Here is a 17,043-nt window from a genome sequence, read left to right as displayed (position 1 = left end):
TCTGGACTGCACAGGCTGAGATCTTCCATGTGTAGAAATGCATGGGAAACTTTTATTGTTTCCGGAGAAATGTGTAATTATGTGAGGAAACGTGAGTGCGTTCAGCACATCGCGCTCCGGCTGCTCGTCCACCCGAGGTGCTTTCCGTCCCTGTCGAGGTGTGTCCGGGCAGCAAAGCCACACGGTTTTGTCCGTGCCCAGGGCTTTGCGGGGGCTCCGGCCCACCCGCGGAGGCGCTGCCGTGGGGTGTTCTCGTACCGTCCGCAGAGGGCTGGTGGCAGGGCAGGGCAGGGACGGGGCACGTCCCGTCGGCACAGCGGGTTGGGCGGCCCCGTCCCCTCGCGGACGCGCGTGGTTGCCCGCGCGGCCGAGAGCAGCCGAGCAGAGCCGTGCGCGCGCGTGTGGGCTCCGCAGCCCCTCGCCCCCAGCCTCGCTTCTCCCGTCGCGGGCACTCGGGGCGCGGCTCCTGGGCGGGCTCGGGGTTCGCTTCCCTCTGGGCTGGGGGAAGGGAAAAGGAAACCGAGAAGAAGCAACAGCCTCCAGCTTCTCCCTTCCTCTCATCTCGCTTCGCTCCCCCTTGCTCGCTCCCTCTCTCTCCCTCCCTCTCCCCTTTCATCTCCCCTTTCCCCTCCCTCCCTCTTTCTAATTCCTGCCACTAGCTCGGAGCCTCATTCAGCAGCCGCTGAGGGTGGAGTGTAATAGGCTGAAGATGCTGCCGCCTCTGCTCGGCGTCTAGTTGTGAATGGGACTTGCCTCCTCTCCCCCTACTCCGGAGGTGGCCCCGGGAAGCCTCCAGCCCCGCTGGACTCGCAGGTAGGCACTGCCTGAAGCCGCGGGAGCAGCGCGGAGCCGCGCCGGCTTGGCGGAGCAAACGGGTGGCCGCGGGAGCGCTGCTCTCCCGTTGCGCGCAGCAGCAGCAGCAGCAGCAGCGCCCGGCGGGAGGATGCGTGCGTGTCCGCGCGTGGCTGCGCAGCAAACTTAGCGGCAACAGCGCGGGGCTGGGCGGGCAGGTGTGTGCGGGGAGCGCGGAGGGGCCCGAGGGTTCCGCAGCCCCGGGAGGAAGAGAGCAGCGGCCGCCGTTGGGTTCTTGAGTGGTGGTTCCTTTCTTTTTATTTTTTATTTATTTATTTATTTATTAAATTTTTTTATTGTTATTCTTGTTTCCACATCTTGCTGGGGAGGCGGGGGGGGGGACTGGAAGGGAGATGGTGAGCGTTTGTATGTGTTAAAATGTTCCTTCGGATAAGCAGATACTGAAAGCTCCAAACTGCAAATCTTTTACTTGTGCTGTAGCTCCCAGGCATGAAATGGATATGTAGAAATTAGGAGTGCATGAAATGAAGGGATATTCTATCTGGAATGAAAGACTTTGATTTATATCTTTCTCCTTTTATTGTCTTTTTAATTTGCTTGCTGGTTTTGAAATGCATTACTATTCACAAGGTACCAAAATGGTATCTGTCTCTAACATGGGCTGGTGCAGAAAGCATCAGACTCCTGGGTGAGACGTGCGTGAGCACATCCCCAAGAAAGGCAAAATAGATCGGGCTGTGGGTCCCCATAAATACCATGAAGTTTCAGAATAAAAGTGCTTCCTGTGCAGTCCTTGGGGAGCGCATATAGCAATCTGACATCATGATACAAATGCCTTTACCTCCTATAGAAGCCCCCCCCTTTATTGTCTACTCTTTTAAATATTCATCTGCTGAGGAGAGAACCGGTATATGCGAGGAGATCTTTGTACATCGCTACAAAGGACGGAGTGGCTGTGTAACACAGTATTTACCTACTGAGATATCTGTGACAAAGGAACCTCTTTAGCAAATGAGGTCACTAATTCAGAAATTGGCCTTTTATAAAAGAGAATGCTCATTTCTCCTTTCGCATTCCAGTGAGTAGTAACTCCCTGGGAAAGACTTTCTTCCTGTTGATTTGTGATGGTGATACAGACTGTGCAGCCTCTACTAAGAAATTAAATATTTTTAATTCTTTAATAATGAAACTGTTGAGTGAGAAAAGCACTAACAGATTCAGAAGGAGGGAAGCAACTACTCAGATGTTATTGAATGTCTGTCTGCCTCTTTTCCCCTTCCCTTGCTTGCTTCAGTGTTTCCAAAGTCTGTGATTTTTCCAGGTAGGGATTTTGCTCTTTTTTTCCACACTGGCTGCCCTGTATCAATAAATGAATTTACTTTCGATATGGAACTTCTGCAATAATTAATCTGGCATCTGCCTCAGTTCTGTCCACTGAGGTTTGAAACAGAAATTGATGGCTGTACTCAGTCCTGTGGATGATTTTATAAGGAGAGGTATACACAAGTACAAGGGAGTGGAATTGCAGATGCTTGCTTATGAACAGCATTTTCATAGCAGAGCAGTGCAAATCATGTTGTTGGGAGATAGGCAGTGAGAATGAAGAGAAGATGATCTAGTTTTGGGCTTCAGACCTTAACACATATTCTATAGCAGAAGTCTTTGTCTACCATACTACAGAAAATAGAAGTTTCTTACTGTACTTCTAAAGCCCTTTTCCTTCCTTTTGAGGGACAATGGCAAAATAAAGTTACAGAACAAAGAGCTACCTCTTCAGTAAATGAACTGGACATTTTTGAGGGCAGTTACCTAAAAGGTACCTTTCTCCTGCAGACTCTTGTTCTTAGGCCCTGGAATGGGATTCTTTCATTTATTTTTTTAATAGTTTATTTATTTATTTCCCTCAGCTTTTCACTAGAGCGTCAGGTGATTAGCATGATGTTATTTACAGACTTCTCTACATCAGCTTCAACTTTGCTAACATTTATGTGTTGTCTGTCCGTAAGAAATCACCAAGAACTAGATTACTTCATTACCAGAAAAGCTGCTACGATAGAGCACATCAAGAGATAAGTCATTGCAATTTATCATCAGTAGTTTCAGAAGGAAATATGCATGGAAATGGATGACTGAGGGACAGAACAACCAAATTGAATCTTCTTTTGCATAACAATGTGGGGAAACTACAAAGATTAGAACAATTTTTGTGATCTGATAACACGCTTTATAATATATCACATGATTCCCGCTTCAGTTTCTATACCATTTTAACAACATATTTGATTTAGTTCGGGTGAAGTTCAGAATTCCAGGAGTTTGAGATTGTTATTTTTCTTCTCTGCAAACGCTGCAGCAGGGCATGCATTAAGTAACAGATTTCCACAGTAATTCCAGAAGGTATTTCCAGCACAGACACCATAGTAATCTGAAGCAACTTCTGACTTAACACTTGGGTCTGCTCCTCCTGGGTCAACCTCTTTGGATGACTTTGAATCCATTTTGTGAGCTGGATGTTTTGCAAAATATCTTCAGTGTGTGAGCAGAGGTCTCATCTGGAATCAATTAATTGAGAGCCGTTCAGCAGCATACTTTCTAGACGTTTTACGTCTGCGTTTTTCTGTTAGCATTTAAAGCTAAAAATCCATACATAGTTTCCTATGCTGTACCCACTTAAAATGGCACTTTTTTCACGGTCCCTTTGTTGGGTCCAACCCAAAGATTTAGGAAATGGAGGTGGCCACCAACTTCGGGATAGCGTGGATCTCGGTCTTAAGAGGACTTACTTTGTGATTAAGTGTTGGAGTTTGAGATGCGGAATTTATTTTTATTTCCTCTCTCATAAATTTAGGAACATTGTAGTCACGTAGTTCTAACGCTCCTTACTGGTACGTGAGGACAAAATGTAGCCCTGTGTTTGATTACAGAATACTCATAGCCTGTGAAACTGCCGACTGCTGTAAGGATGCCGAATTCCCAAACCCGTTCGTTTTCCTTCCCCGCGCAAGGAAGGACTTTAAAGCCGTCTGACCACGGCCGGCGGATGCCGCAGCGACGCGCGGTGCCCGGCGGAGGGGCAGCGCCGGCGGAGCGGGGCCTGGCGGGCACCAGAGGGCGCTGTCGCTCCGCGCTCGCACCGCCGCCGCCGCGCTCCGGGCGCCTGAAAGGCGTTTTGTTACCGCCGGCAGCAGCGGCTCTCCCGGGGGAGCCGGGATTCAATCTCGCTGCGGTTCGGGCTAATGCTCAGGCAGTTTGTCAGGATTAACATCTTTCTAGTTGGTGGATCGCTTTACCTTCGGCGTCGCGTTACCACCTTGGCTCTCACTACAAAGTTTAGGGACGGTGCAAGTTGAGATTGTCAGAGGAGCACCAGCCGCAGTCTGGCTCTGGCACAAACAGCGGCGGTCCTCTCAGCGCAGCGGTTTCTAAGGGATTTGCTGTCTCGTCCTCCCTTTGTCAAAGACGATGTCAGTTCTTGCTATGCTGAGGGCAGGAGTATAAAGGTAGAAAAGATGATATGGCAAAACCAAAAATGTTTATCAGAAATATTGTCAGTGCTTGGGATATCCTATAACAACATCTTGGAGAGAAGAAAGGCATATCAGGCTGAATTGGGCTTGTTTTACCCGTGCACATCTAGGTCAGCGGAGCCTACAGTGGAAAAACAGAGAACAGGAGGTTGCTCAGATCATTTCGCATAATCCCATAGCACCTTGAAACAGAAAAGATGAAGTTGACCAGAAAACATTACAGCCCATCATTGCAAATGCTGGCTGAAAACAGTTTACATAATGGTGTAGATTTTAAGTGATTGCAGAGTGGAAGGGGTTCTCGTTTCCAGCTGTCCTGTTCTCACATTCCTCTCTAGCCATCCACAGTGGGGTAGGGGCTGGACATGGGCTACACGGGGCTTTGGTTTGACTCAGAGCAATCACATTCCTGTGAAAGATAACCTATACGTAATGGAGTGCAGAATTCTGTAGCATTATATCGTATCCATTTGGGCAAATACACAAGCAGAGAACTGAATGTGTGTGGTAGAAATGGTTATGCATGACTTTGATGACAAAAATGGGGAACTTGATATCATAAGAGTTGTACCATTCTCTGTCAAGCACCTGATCTGGGATATTAGTTAAGAATTATCTTATAGTGGCAACTCTTGATGAGAGTGTTAATAACAGTAGTGCTGGAAATGAGTACTGCTTTGCTGAGGAACCTGGTGTTGCAAAGAGCAGCCCAAGAACCATTAGCTGCTCGTTCTCTGAGCTGAGCTTCAAGGCAGAAAGCACTCTTTATGCTGTTAAATGCACTCAAGGTAGTGGAAAAGTTAGAGCTGCCCTTCGGAGTACACTATGCACGGCTGGGACTGCAGCAGTGCCTCACAAGCCAGCAGGAGTTCTGAGACAAGTAGGGGAGCAGCCAGCCTGCTGCTGAGTGTGCCTGGAGGGAGGGAGACATTATGGCTAATTTTGCCTGACAAAGGCACAAGGCCTTCTTCCATAACTGCATGGGTGGTGCGGTGGCTTTCAGACGTCTCAGCACCACTGAGCTCTGCTGGCTCCAAGAACCATAATTTAGTTCTTCAATTTTAAAGTGCTGGCTTAAGCAAATTCTAAGGGGGCTTTGTGTTTTGTTGTTTTTGTTGGTTTTTTGTTTGCCTGAGTTTGGCAATGAGTAAGAGCTCTTTCCCTTCTGAAACAGTGAGGGTACATCAGAATTCTTAATTGTAATGCAATGGCAGGCAGAGTTGGAGTAGCAGAAATCGATGTAAATGGATTAAAAGAAAAGTACCAAGTAACTGAGTACAAAGGAAGAGCCAGGTTTTTCATGAGTGATTGGTGAACGAAGCTGTAATAAGCTTCTAAGTAGAATTTACTATTATAATAATGTTCTAATAGTCCATCAACAGATGAACAGTACCTACATTATAGACAAACTGACATAAAATTCAGTTGTGGAACACAAAGTCTTATAAAGCAGACAAAATTGAACAGAACTTAGAGACATGAATGTAAGCAGTAGGAAATACCTCTCTTTAATTTATGTGTATTGGTATGGCCTGACACAGTTCTGTTGGACTCCCAATGATTACTTGGAGACACAGGTCCACATACACAAAGATCAGAGTGATGTGCAAAAATAATTACATTCAATAACGCTTTAAAACACACGTCACAGAATTTTCATGTCTGTGAGCTTGATGAGCCCAGGAGTTCAGGTCTCTTCTATTCCAGCTTTGTGCAGTGCTATTAGTGCATACATTATGCATATATTACCAGCATGCATCACTGCTGTTCCATAGTCTGGAAACAGCCTAGCTTGGATGGTTGTGCTCAGTTTGGTTCTTTGCTTCTATCCTCACAAACTAATAGGATAGAAATGCAGCTTGTGGCTACACTTGGCAGCTCCTGTTCCTTTTCACATGAGCTCCATGCTAGCTTGGTAGGCAAAAAAGTTCCTTAATGTCAGTCTTATTGAAAAGCTGTTTCTTCTGCACTGCATTTCAGTAGTCTTCATTTTATGCAGAGTTATCATCAGATATTCCATTAGAAAGTTTTACATTTAAGGTTAAACTGATGGCATAGAAACTCTGGTTCAACATAAATTTTATCCCAGTGAGGCTGCTGATATATATTTTAAAATAAAATAAAACTTCAGAAACATATTAATTGGTCTCAGTGGTTGAGTTAAATAGTTAAATACATGCATACATATCATTCTGCCAAGGATAAGTCATTAGTTCAATATAAACCAGAAATGATAGCTCTATTTGAATCAGGAGACTAAACCCTATTTCCATTAATGCTAACTGTTTTATTAATACATGCATGTGTCTGCATTGAGTCATAAATTTAAATGGTCTGTCCCTTCTTGATTTAAAGTAATCGTCTCAAAGATCTTGGCTGCTGAATGAATAACTGTAACTGTGTTACTTTTGTCTTTTATCAACTAACCATTTTTTCTTTTATATGTAGACACGTCACACAAAGAGTTTGTGCAAAGTTGGAAAGCATTTAATAATGCAACATTGGAGACAAAACTATAAGTATATACCAGAATACCTGTAACTGTACACGCCTTTATACAAGCATCCTTGGACCTTTTGAACTATTTAGTCTCATATCCTTCTGTACATGCATACAACTTGTGTGCACTTTGTGCATGCATATTTTCATTTCACGCTTGTTTAATTTTTTTGTGTTTTACTAGCAAATTTTAATTGAAGCAATAAGCTAAGAAATAAATCCTTTAAATTGTTTGCAAACAGTGACATTCAACAAGTTGATACCTAAATTTTGGAATTAATAATTTAATCTGAGATAAATCTTGGAGGAAATATAGGACTTCAAATGGCATTTAACTAATAAAAAGAACAACTGGTCTCATTAGCATTAGAACATGCACTTGAACTTTTAGGATTAGATACTGCCCTTTTCAGAGCAGTGATTCTGAAAGGCAGCCTTTAGTTTTGGAAGAATTGACCGAATATTGACTCTAGTTACGTGTTCCTAAGTACTGTTCAGTTCATTTTAGTTCACCAATCAAAACAAGATGTTAAGGTGTATCTTTATTACAGGATACTTTCGAATCAGAGCAGACCTGTTTGTAAGCTTTCTCTGAGAAGTGACCAATATTAAAAGAGCTGAGTGCTGCTCAATTGATTACGTGCAGTACTGTGATCACAGCCTCCCGTTTCAAGCTGCAGCCATTACTGTCAACTGTAGAGATGACCACTCTGACGCTGACAAATTACTCAAACTGTCAAATGCTGACAAACTCAAACTACTCAAATCCAATGCAAACAGTGAGCAGATATATTTAAGGATAGCTTTTCCTTGCCATTCTCTTTCAGCATGTTTGCTTGCAACTGAAAATTCAATGAAGATCTTTAATAATGCTAGTGAACATTACTGTTCATTCAGCTTTTCGAACCCAATTTCTTCCAGACGTAAGAGGTTCCAACATTCTGAAAAGCAGTTGAATGATAATTCTGTTTGGGGCCCTGATTCAAATAGAAAACTTTGTCCCTTGCTGATTGTTGCCTTTTTATTTGTTCCGGTTATAGCCAGTGTAGCTCAGAGAGTATGGCTGATTAGTATGCATTTCAATTCTTTTTAGCATGGTGGCAATTTACATAGCATTTCTTTTTTCTAAAGCGGGAATGAAACATAGCAGACACTGGCATTTAGATACAAACAATTTATCATTTACATACAAAAGGACTGATTAGGTAACAAGAGGAGTGACTGGAGTTCAGATTTAGGATGGTCGTTACAGTTCTTTCTGTCCTTAAAATTGTGGATTTCACAATATTGGTATGAAAAAATCGTGTTCAAAAACTGCAAGTACGTAGCCAAGTTCCAAGTATTAAATTCAACACTCTTTATAGATCTCTATTATGTGGTTTTCCATGGAGCCATCTTTGGCTGTATCCTTATAATGAAGCCAGTTTGAGATTATTCCTTCCTTAGTTATGTTCCCAGTTCACTGACCTGTGCAAAAGTGAGCTGAAAAGTTTCACAGCTAATTGAGGCCTCTGTATGATGTAGGTTAAAACAAAACATGTCCAGTATTTAAGGTTACTGTCTATATGACCTTGGTGAGATTATCATCATCCTCAGCAATGGTGCTGTGCTCTTGCTTCTCGTTTCTCAGGTTCCTGCATCATCTCATCTCCTTGAGTTTATTGATCTTGCTTATGTTTAGATGATATTTCTTGTGCCTCACTTTATTAGCTTCCACTCCCTCTTTACAGCATGAAATCAAATGTTCAGTGAACTTCTAACCTTCAAACGTTCCCACTTTGCCCTGCTTTCCCATCACTTCACTTTTATTGGGTACAGTGGACTCTGCTTTTCTAGTGTTGTTTTTTCCCCATTTTGCTCCTTTACTCAACCAACTGCACTTATTCTCAAACCAAGTATGAAGAAATCCTTCTCTGATTGACTGGGTCAGGCGAACCCAACAATTACCTTCTTCTTTGGCTCTTACTTCTACCTGGATTAAATGAAGATCTCCCATTCCTTGTTTCCAGTGTAATAAAAACCCTCACTACAGTCTTGTAGTTATTATTATCTGGTTACCTTCTGCATTACTTAGGTTTTTTCAATCCTTATGCAGATGTATGCCAAACTACCTGGAGCAGTTAGATATGATAAAAACTAACTCTCAATATCTTCAATGGCTTCTTATATGTTTACTTCACTTCCAGCCAAACTCCACAGTTGAACAAGGTGATAATGGTGTCATCTGTGTAGTATTAAAGCAGTCTCATGAAAAATCAAATGGCATCCAGCCTTTCTTTCTGCCTCAATACAGCATTTATATACAATATGCAGATCTTACAACTAGGACATGATGAACTCAATTGAAATAGGAAGCACCAAGATTTACTCAGTGCTACAGCAATGTGCTGTGTTTGAATGGCCTTACAAATTAGTTTTTAATAAGAGAAATCAAAGCACACTCACTGAAAATCACAAGTAGAATTGCAAAACTCTGTTATTTTGAATGACATTGAGTTGACATTGAGTACCACCTTACTGTGATCTTCGGTATGTATTTGTTATTGAGAAAGCTACAGAAGCATCCACTTTATTTAATATATGCTCAGAATTTTGTTCTTATTATTAGCAGACTTTTAGTAATGATTTCTTTGGCTAGATATGTTTTAACCATGTATTCATCATTTATACTTTGCTGGTTAAGATTATATCTGGTCATTCTGAAGGAAAGCAGAGAAACTATATGAAGTCATTCCGTTGACACTGATATTATTGAACAATGACCTTCATATGGAAATTTAAACTAGTTTTGATTATTACATTAACTCATTTTTAAACAGAACTTACATGGAGGCGTGCGTCTCATGGCTAAGGCAATTTTAAATCATACTTGAGTTAGAAATGCCATCTATACTGCATCATATGTAAGAAATTGCTCTAGTATTGGTTTAATTATCCAATCAAATTGAACAAGGAATGAGTTTGGCTGAAATAATCAAGTCTGTAGAGAAAGTGCCAGTTCTAATACTTACCAGGATTTGACAGTTGCTTGTTGTCATGACCTTGGATTCTTTTATGTTTAGCAGGAGGTCAGAAAGTATTCTAGCTGTAATTGCTGCCTTCAGAAGGCTCTGTAGGCCATCCTCTGCAGCAGACATGGGCCAAATTGTCTACATGTGTCGGATTTCTGATGAGCTGGATATAGATCTCTACTTTGTTCTCACAGACATTAAATCCTGTCTCTGACCATCACCATACACAGTGTGTGAATCGAGTTAGAATCTATGTTATTTCCCTTCACAAATGAATGATTATCAAGGTATTTCTTGAAAAACTCTACAAAATAGGAAACCTTACAGAAATGTGACTTCTAATATTTATTTTTTTTGCAAAGCAATTACAGAAAGCCATTGATACTGTAAGATTTATTGTGAAATAGAAGGAATGTAAGTGAAACTAACATTGTGTACAAAAGACTTTTCTGGTGGTGTAGAGTCGCATTGTCTGGTGGAGAAGATGAATATTGTTGCCCAAAGGTATACCCCATCTGGAAGTTAAATCCATTTTTTATAGAAATGAAATCATTCAAAGTAAACAGCAGAAAAAGTTGTGTTTTAACTGTTTCCGTGTTCTTAAAAGTAGATTATATTTAACCCGTAAGTGCCTTAGGCACTTTATTACTTTGAGTTTATGAATGCTAGTCGTTTCTTGAATTTCAGATTTTCCATTGTATTACGAGGAGTATTTTTAGTCAGATATGAAGGGTTTCTATTTTCTAGTTTCATATGCAGCTTCAGTGAGTTAATGGGAGAAAAAAAAAAAAAAATCAGTGGATTTGTACACATAATAACTTTCTTTCTTGTTCATACCAATTGATTATACGTATTTCCCCTTCGGGCTTTATAAAAGGCCACAAGCTTTACTTTCCTAAAAATTAGAAACATACCAAATTTTTAATATCATATCAAGTGTTTTAAATGTAAAGACACAAATTTCTGTTTACTTCCTCATGCCCCAAAATAGGTTGTCTGCTACCTTTAGTAAGCCAGGCATATTCATTATGCCTTCTTAAGCCTTTTTCCTTATGAATTGAGCTGTCAGTCTGAATGTCATGAATGCTCTTCCCTGCTGTGCCTTGAAGGACAGGCACCTTTCAGCCATGAATGATATGTGAAAAAAAGTCTTATTGCAAAAAATATTTTTTCCTAGTAGTCTGGTGATGTCATTTCCATAAAATCCATGGCTGTGTTGCTGAAGCTGTATGAGGAACTGAGTAGAGATCCCCATATACTAATTATGCTTTCTAATTATACCCTTTTAGTATCCTCCCTGTGTCCCTAAAGGATTCTGGAATGAATGAAAAGGAGCATAATTCCTCATTTATGGAGAGAAATTCTTTCTAGCTCAGTAGTCACATTCAAGATTACAAATTAGCTTAGAGGACAGTACCTGGACTTGTTTCTAGTTTCTGTTCAGTTTTGCAGGCAGCGTGGCTAGAACTTCTGCTTGTTTATAGCAAAGGTGACTTCATTCAGGTGCTTGCATTTGAGAAGGGGAAAGAATGAAATACTTAAATCTATTTATTTTATTTTCTTCTTTTAAGAGAGTTCTTTTACTTTACTAGATGAATGTGTGTCCACTTGTTTCCTTCGGGGGAAATATTTGGAAAGCGTGGATCAAAACTCCAGCATTACAAAGGCAAAACCCCTTGCTTCTCAGTTTTTTTAATGTGTCAGTGGCATGTCACCTGAAGAGCACCTTCCAAAGCCTAACAGTAAAGCAAGATAACTTGGCTGAAAAATGATTTCTGCTTGGTTCAGAGGGGCAATTCAAGCCATTCAATAAACATTCCATGAGATCTCTAGTATAAGGATCCTGTTAGACTCCTTTTATTCACTATATTTCCTACTGGTGCAGCAGTCCCAAATAATATTGTAGTGGTCACTGTGAAATACCAAAACATTGCATAAAACTGCTACTAGTGGCAAAAGGGTTAAACTCCATATGGGCTAGTTATCTGTCTGGAGCTTCAAACAGCCCCGCTCTACATCAAAAAAGGACTGCAGCAACTCCTTGATCAAAGCTCAGGTAATTTAATTATTTGCTTTCATGAATCAAGGGGTCCTTGAACAAGCTTAGTATGTCTGGATATTAGAATATGGGAAATTTATTGTTTCACTCCTTCTAATATTCCAACATCAAAGAGTGTTTTTTCCTATAAACAAAGCAGTGTGAAATCAAAGAATTCAAGTCAAAGCTTGTGTGGAGAGATTCTGTTTTCTAGGATCTTTGTGAGCTGGAAAGTGAGCCGATTTTTGTGGGCTGAGGTATTTACCACTGTGATTCTTTGTGTTTATTTTATATAACTAAGTATCTGCACTGAATCTTACAAATGCAAATGCTTAGCTCCTACTTCTGTAGGCTCGCTTAGTTGACATTCTTTCGCTGTCTCTCAATTTTAGGAGATTTCTCATGTTTTGCTTTGCAAACCTCTGTTTACTGAGCTCTAAGTGGCTCCTTGACCACACCGTGCTTTGAGATTTTGATTGGCGTGGTGTGATGCAAACTGCACTCTTAACACTGAGGGGAGAGTTCCTAGCTTTGTTCTCCAGCATTCCCAGCCCAAAGTCAGAAGGAATTTAGGATGGTGGTAGACATTCCTGGACTGAAGGAGCAGGGCTCAATCCCAAGTGCTCCCTGTGCTTCTGCCCATCTATAACAGTCATGTTAGTTCAGGATTAATGAGGCAAGAAGTGCTTGGCATTTTTAAAACACTAACTGTAGCAGAGATGTGCCCGCTGCTAGAAGAGGAGACTCTCATCTTGCAAAAGCAAATGTCACTTTACTTCTAGGAACAATTCTGTTGTATCCTTCCCGTTTATCTGTACTTTTGCACTTTCTTCTTTTCCTTGGCTGGATTTCCTTTCACAGCTGAGGCCAGACTTCTCTTTCTTCCACGTTTATGGACAAAATGTAACGTACTAAAATTTCTTATGGTAAGTGCCAGTCTCAGTGTGGTAGTTGTATGTTTATCTGCTGTGTCATTTCTTTGTAACAGCTCTCTCACTGCCTGTGTTTTCCTAATTTTGTACGTGTATATTCATGACCTGCAACCGTGCTGTATGTCAAATTGCTGTTGAAGGCAGTGAGATGTCCTTGTGAGGAATAGTTCCTTATATCTTAGCAGGGAACAGAAATACAGTAGTGGGAGACAAGACAGTAGAGACAGGAAACAAATGCAGTCACTACATGTGGTGACAAATGTTTCTGAGAATGATGTGAGACTTATATAAAGAAAATAGAATGGGTTGGCACATCCCACCTCTTCTCATATTTACCTGTGAAATAATAAGTGCCACAGATTCCTGATACTGCGGATCCTTTTGCAAATGGAAATGTATGCATAACAAATTGCCATGGAAATTTTTATAGAACTAAGGGAAGGCAAAATGCAAAATTATTATAAATATTCTAATTCATTATCTCCTGTAGCTCAGTAAATAATTAAGAGAAAATAAGTTATGCAGTATTCTGCATGTCATTGCCATGCTGATTAGGAGCTCCATAAAGCATTTTGCTTAAATGAGTGTCACGGTGCTTGGAGTGACATGCTTCTAAGGTTAGTGTGAAGGTAGAATAATTCTGATTTTTGAATTTCTTTAATTTGAGTGGAAAACTTCCTTATAAGCTTGAAAAACCTTGCTCTTCATTTCAGTTAACTAAATATGTTCAGATCATTACCATGTGATAGTCTCAATCCATATTTTCCAAGAGATCAGCCAATAGAAAGGTGATTATTTAGCTCAAAGTGAAGTTACTTGGTTGGTATCACAGCAAATCTACAGGAGCTTACAAGGCAGTACAGAAGTAGTCAGCCAGGCAGTATTGCCAAAGTTTTACCTGTATATACGTATGTGCATACATGTGCATGTGTGCTTGTACACCTTTCTTGAACGTGTCAGTTTTACTGTGAAATCTTTTCTACTAATCAGGACTATATGCATGAGTTTATGGAAGCCTTAATTTCTGCCATGTGAACTAGGTATGTGGTGGTGTGAGAGGTTATGCTTGCCTGTGAATGATGTAGTGACTGTGCACATGCCTGTGCCATTACCAGAGGAGGAGGAATTGATTAGCAATAACACACTTCATTAACACTGCACTTTCTCAATCATTGTAATTGTGGCTCTTCCCCTAAAACATCAAGTGGAACAGGTTTCATTTCAACCAAATCAATCTAATGTGTTAAAATTTACATAATTTCCTCTCATTGCATTTATAGAGCAGCAGGAATTTTAATTTGCATTGTCTGTATAGTCTATAATCAAAGTGTTAAGAGCACAAGGTTTATTCATTATGTATGGCATGTGGTGACAAATTTACATAATAGGCTGCATCTTGCTGAAACATTCCTTCTTTTCCCACCCCCACCTTTGTAATTCTGGTTATAACTTATTTTCTATAAACCTGTTAATTCAATTACACAAGCCTTTGAGTTCCAGGGAACATTTATTAGAGGGAAGTATTCTTATAAAAATAAATAAGTAAATAAAATGTCATACTGAATTGCTGAAGTGAGACATTGACGCTGGACTGCGTTCCCTGATGGCAAGAGAAAAAGTGTAAACCCACTACTGTTGATGCTGTGTATTAAAGGTAAATATTCTCACACAGAATGGGAAGAAACCTTTTTATTCATTATTGGCTGTTTCTATTTAGGCTCTGTTGTTTGAAAAATTTCAAAACTATGTTAGGGACTAAAAAAGCAATTTAGAAAGTAAGTTGCAGTACATGTAGACCTCCATTGTTGAGTGTTGCCTGCTAAGGACAACCTTTGTTTTATTGAAATAAAACTGATCAAGAGGATATTTTTGATATGTTTTAGGAAATAGAGGAAAAAAATAAAGGATTTTGGTGGTGCTTGTAGCAGCATAATATATTATTGAAGTGAAGAATGTAGCACATCATTGCTTTAGATACATAGATCCTCTAAGAAGCATCACAAATTCACACATAACGTAAGATTTGTTATTAGTCTTGAACTAGGAGAGACTTTTTAAATGGCATGTGTTAGGATGCTCCCTTCTCCCTTTTACTGCCCAAGTAAGGGTGGTAAGAACTGAAATAGAAGAATTTTCCTTTATTTTTATAATTATACCATGCTATCTTATAATGCAACAGTATAAACAAATGCATCCCATGTTCTAGCATATACAGAAATTCAAGTTGTAAAAGACGTATCTCCTTTGATCAAATAAAATCTCAGTAGGACCTCTTAACAGAAGTGCAAAAAATACTTTATTATCGACACTCACGCCCATAACAGGCTTTATGGATAGTTATTCCTTTACCAAAACATTTGTATGAAGAATTTTATTTAAACACAATTAGAACTCTAATGTAACATTCAGAGATTTAGAGTATTACAGTTGTGTATTTGAAATGTATTTTAGTCTATGCTAAGCCAAGCTAAGTGTATGTGATTGAAGTGCATGCATGGTGACTTATGTTTTCATATTATGTAAGCATAGGAGGAGACACAAATGCAATTATTCTTTGGGAGAGAATAAAATCCAGGGAAGGGGGATATGTGCAACTGAATGAATAAAAGGGTCCATGAAGCTGCTACACTGCAACATTGGCTTATTGTTTCTTCTTTTCCAGTCTTTCATAGAAGTTACAGCATGTGGTGCACAGTCCTTGAAAGTTATCGTCTGATTCTCCTCTCAAGTTCCTTTTCTCCTCTTTCCACATTTTTTCTTCCTTATGTGTTCCTACCATGTCTCCATACCTGTTGAATGTTCTCTTTAAAATTCTGTAAGAAGCAATCACAAGGGATGTTTTATAGCTAGAGGCATGTTGCAAGGGCCACAATGTAAGAACAGTTGTCTGTTTGCCTAGCCACATTCTCAGAAATAAGCAGTACACATGCTCAGTATTCATATTCATAGAGTGGACTCATTTGCTTACATAGAGTAGGGGGCAAGGGAATGTGCTGCACTTCTCAGATGATTTCCTTACTGTGCTCAGTGCATGGGAGCTGAGCTTTGCAGAATATTTCTGTCAAATCAGAATCTCGTTTGAACTGCACCTGGTTTTGGCCACTGATGTTTCCAGGCATCAGCAGATCTTGCTGTTGATTAAGCATCTGCTGAAAAAATGCCAGTTGGAAATGTCACCAAAGCTCTTCTTTGTTCCTGTCCAGCAACTGAGCTCCTCCCAGCCATCTGCGGGGTGCCTGCCTTTCTGCCTAAGTGAGAATGGATGTTCTCGAAAGCTGAAGAAGTAAAGGGAAAAGGTGAAAATATATAGAGCTGGGTGGAATGATAGTTCATACCAGATGAGGATGTACCCTTTGGGGAATTGCACCTGGAGGCTAATTGAGTCAATGAAGCTCTGCATTCACAGCTAATACAGGTGAATGAAACTACTGAGTTCAGCTGGGAAAATATCACTTTGTGTAATTGCATCTCAGAGTTGGCTTATTCCTGCTGCCATGTGCTTTCTAGGAGAACAGGACCTGTGCTGAGGTGTAGGTGAGATGTATTCAATACATGAGAAAAAAATGCAGTAGTCCAAGTGGAATATCTAAAGCAGTTCAGCCATACATCGACTGCTGAGGGTGCTGTTATTTGTATCGTTTTCATTCAATTTGATGTAAAGTTTAACTTGTCTGTGGTTTTGGTTGTTGTGTAGATCAGTCTCCAGATGAAATCTGTTTGTGATGTTTTTATCACTAAGAGAAATTTGTTTTACAACTTGAAATAAGAGATAAAGGAGAAATCAGATAAAATATTTTATGCATTTAGCAAGTTATCTCTTGAATTTGGTAGGAAACTTAGATAGCCAGTAAAATAAAATAAAGTATACATTTATCAGTTGGGATAATTTAAGATGAATACTGTGATGCTACAAATAAACATAATACTTTTTTTTCTGCACACAGAAATGCAGTTTTTCTATTAGCTCAGTAACTCAGATTTGTTTGAAAAGGTTACAGGTACTCCAGTTAGAGAGCAGCCTAAGATTGCTGCAATTGAAAGACCAGCAGCCAGAGGAAGGCATTTCCTTTCCAAACTCCTGAGGGGCAGATTAGCAAGTGAACAGGGAAGCAAAGGAGTGGGTCATTTTTCTCTGATATGCTGAGATTTGGGCAGGATGGAGGCAGAATCAGTTCAGGCTCACTGGGCTTGGTTTTCAGTTTGTACTGTTTCTGTAACATGGG

The 17,043-nt window shown here is 40.3% G+C and overlaps 1 protein-coding gene across 3 annotated transcripts in view; it reads left to right on the top strand.

The window, feature by feature from the left end:
* Positions 1 to 597: 597 nt before the first annotated feature.
* The window catches only part of CDH11 (cadherin 11), a 77,381-nt gene continuing 60,935 nt past the window's right edge, over positions 598 to 17,043 (top strand). For all 3 annotated transcript variants that reach the window (XM_042877132.1, XM_042877129.1, XM_042877131.1), the window contains exon 1: positions 598 to 813. The gene's annotated coding sequence lies outside the window, so the exon portion shown is untranslated. The remainder of the gene's footprint in view (positions 814 to 17,043) is intronic.

Source organism: Lagopus leucura, unplaced genomic scaffold (assembly GCF_019238085.1).
Source record: "Lagopus leucura isolate 7727_CA_CO unplaced genomic scaffold, USGS_WTPT01 Super-Scaffold_100017, whole genome shotgun sequence".
Taxonomy (NCBI): Eukaryota; Metazoa; Chordata; class Aves; order Galliformes; family Phasianidae; genus Lagopus; species Lagopus leucura.
This window is presented reverse-complemented; position numbering and strand designations above follow the sequence as displayed.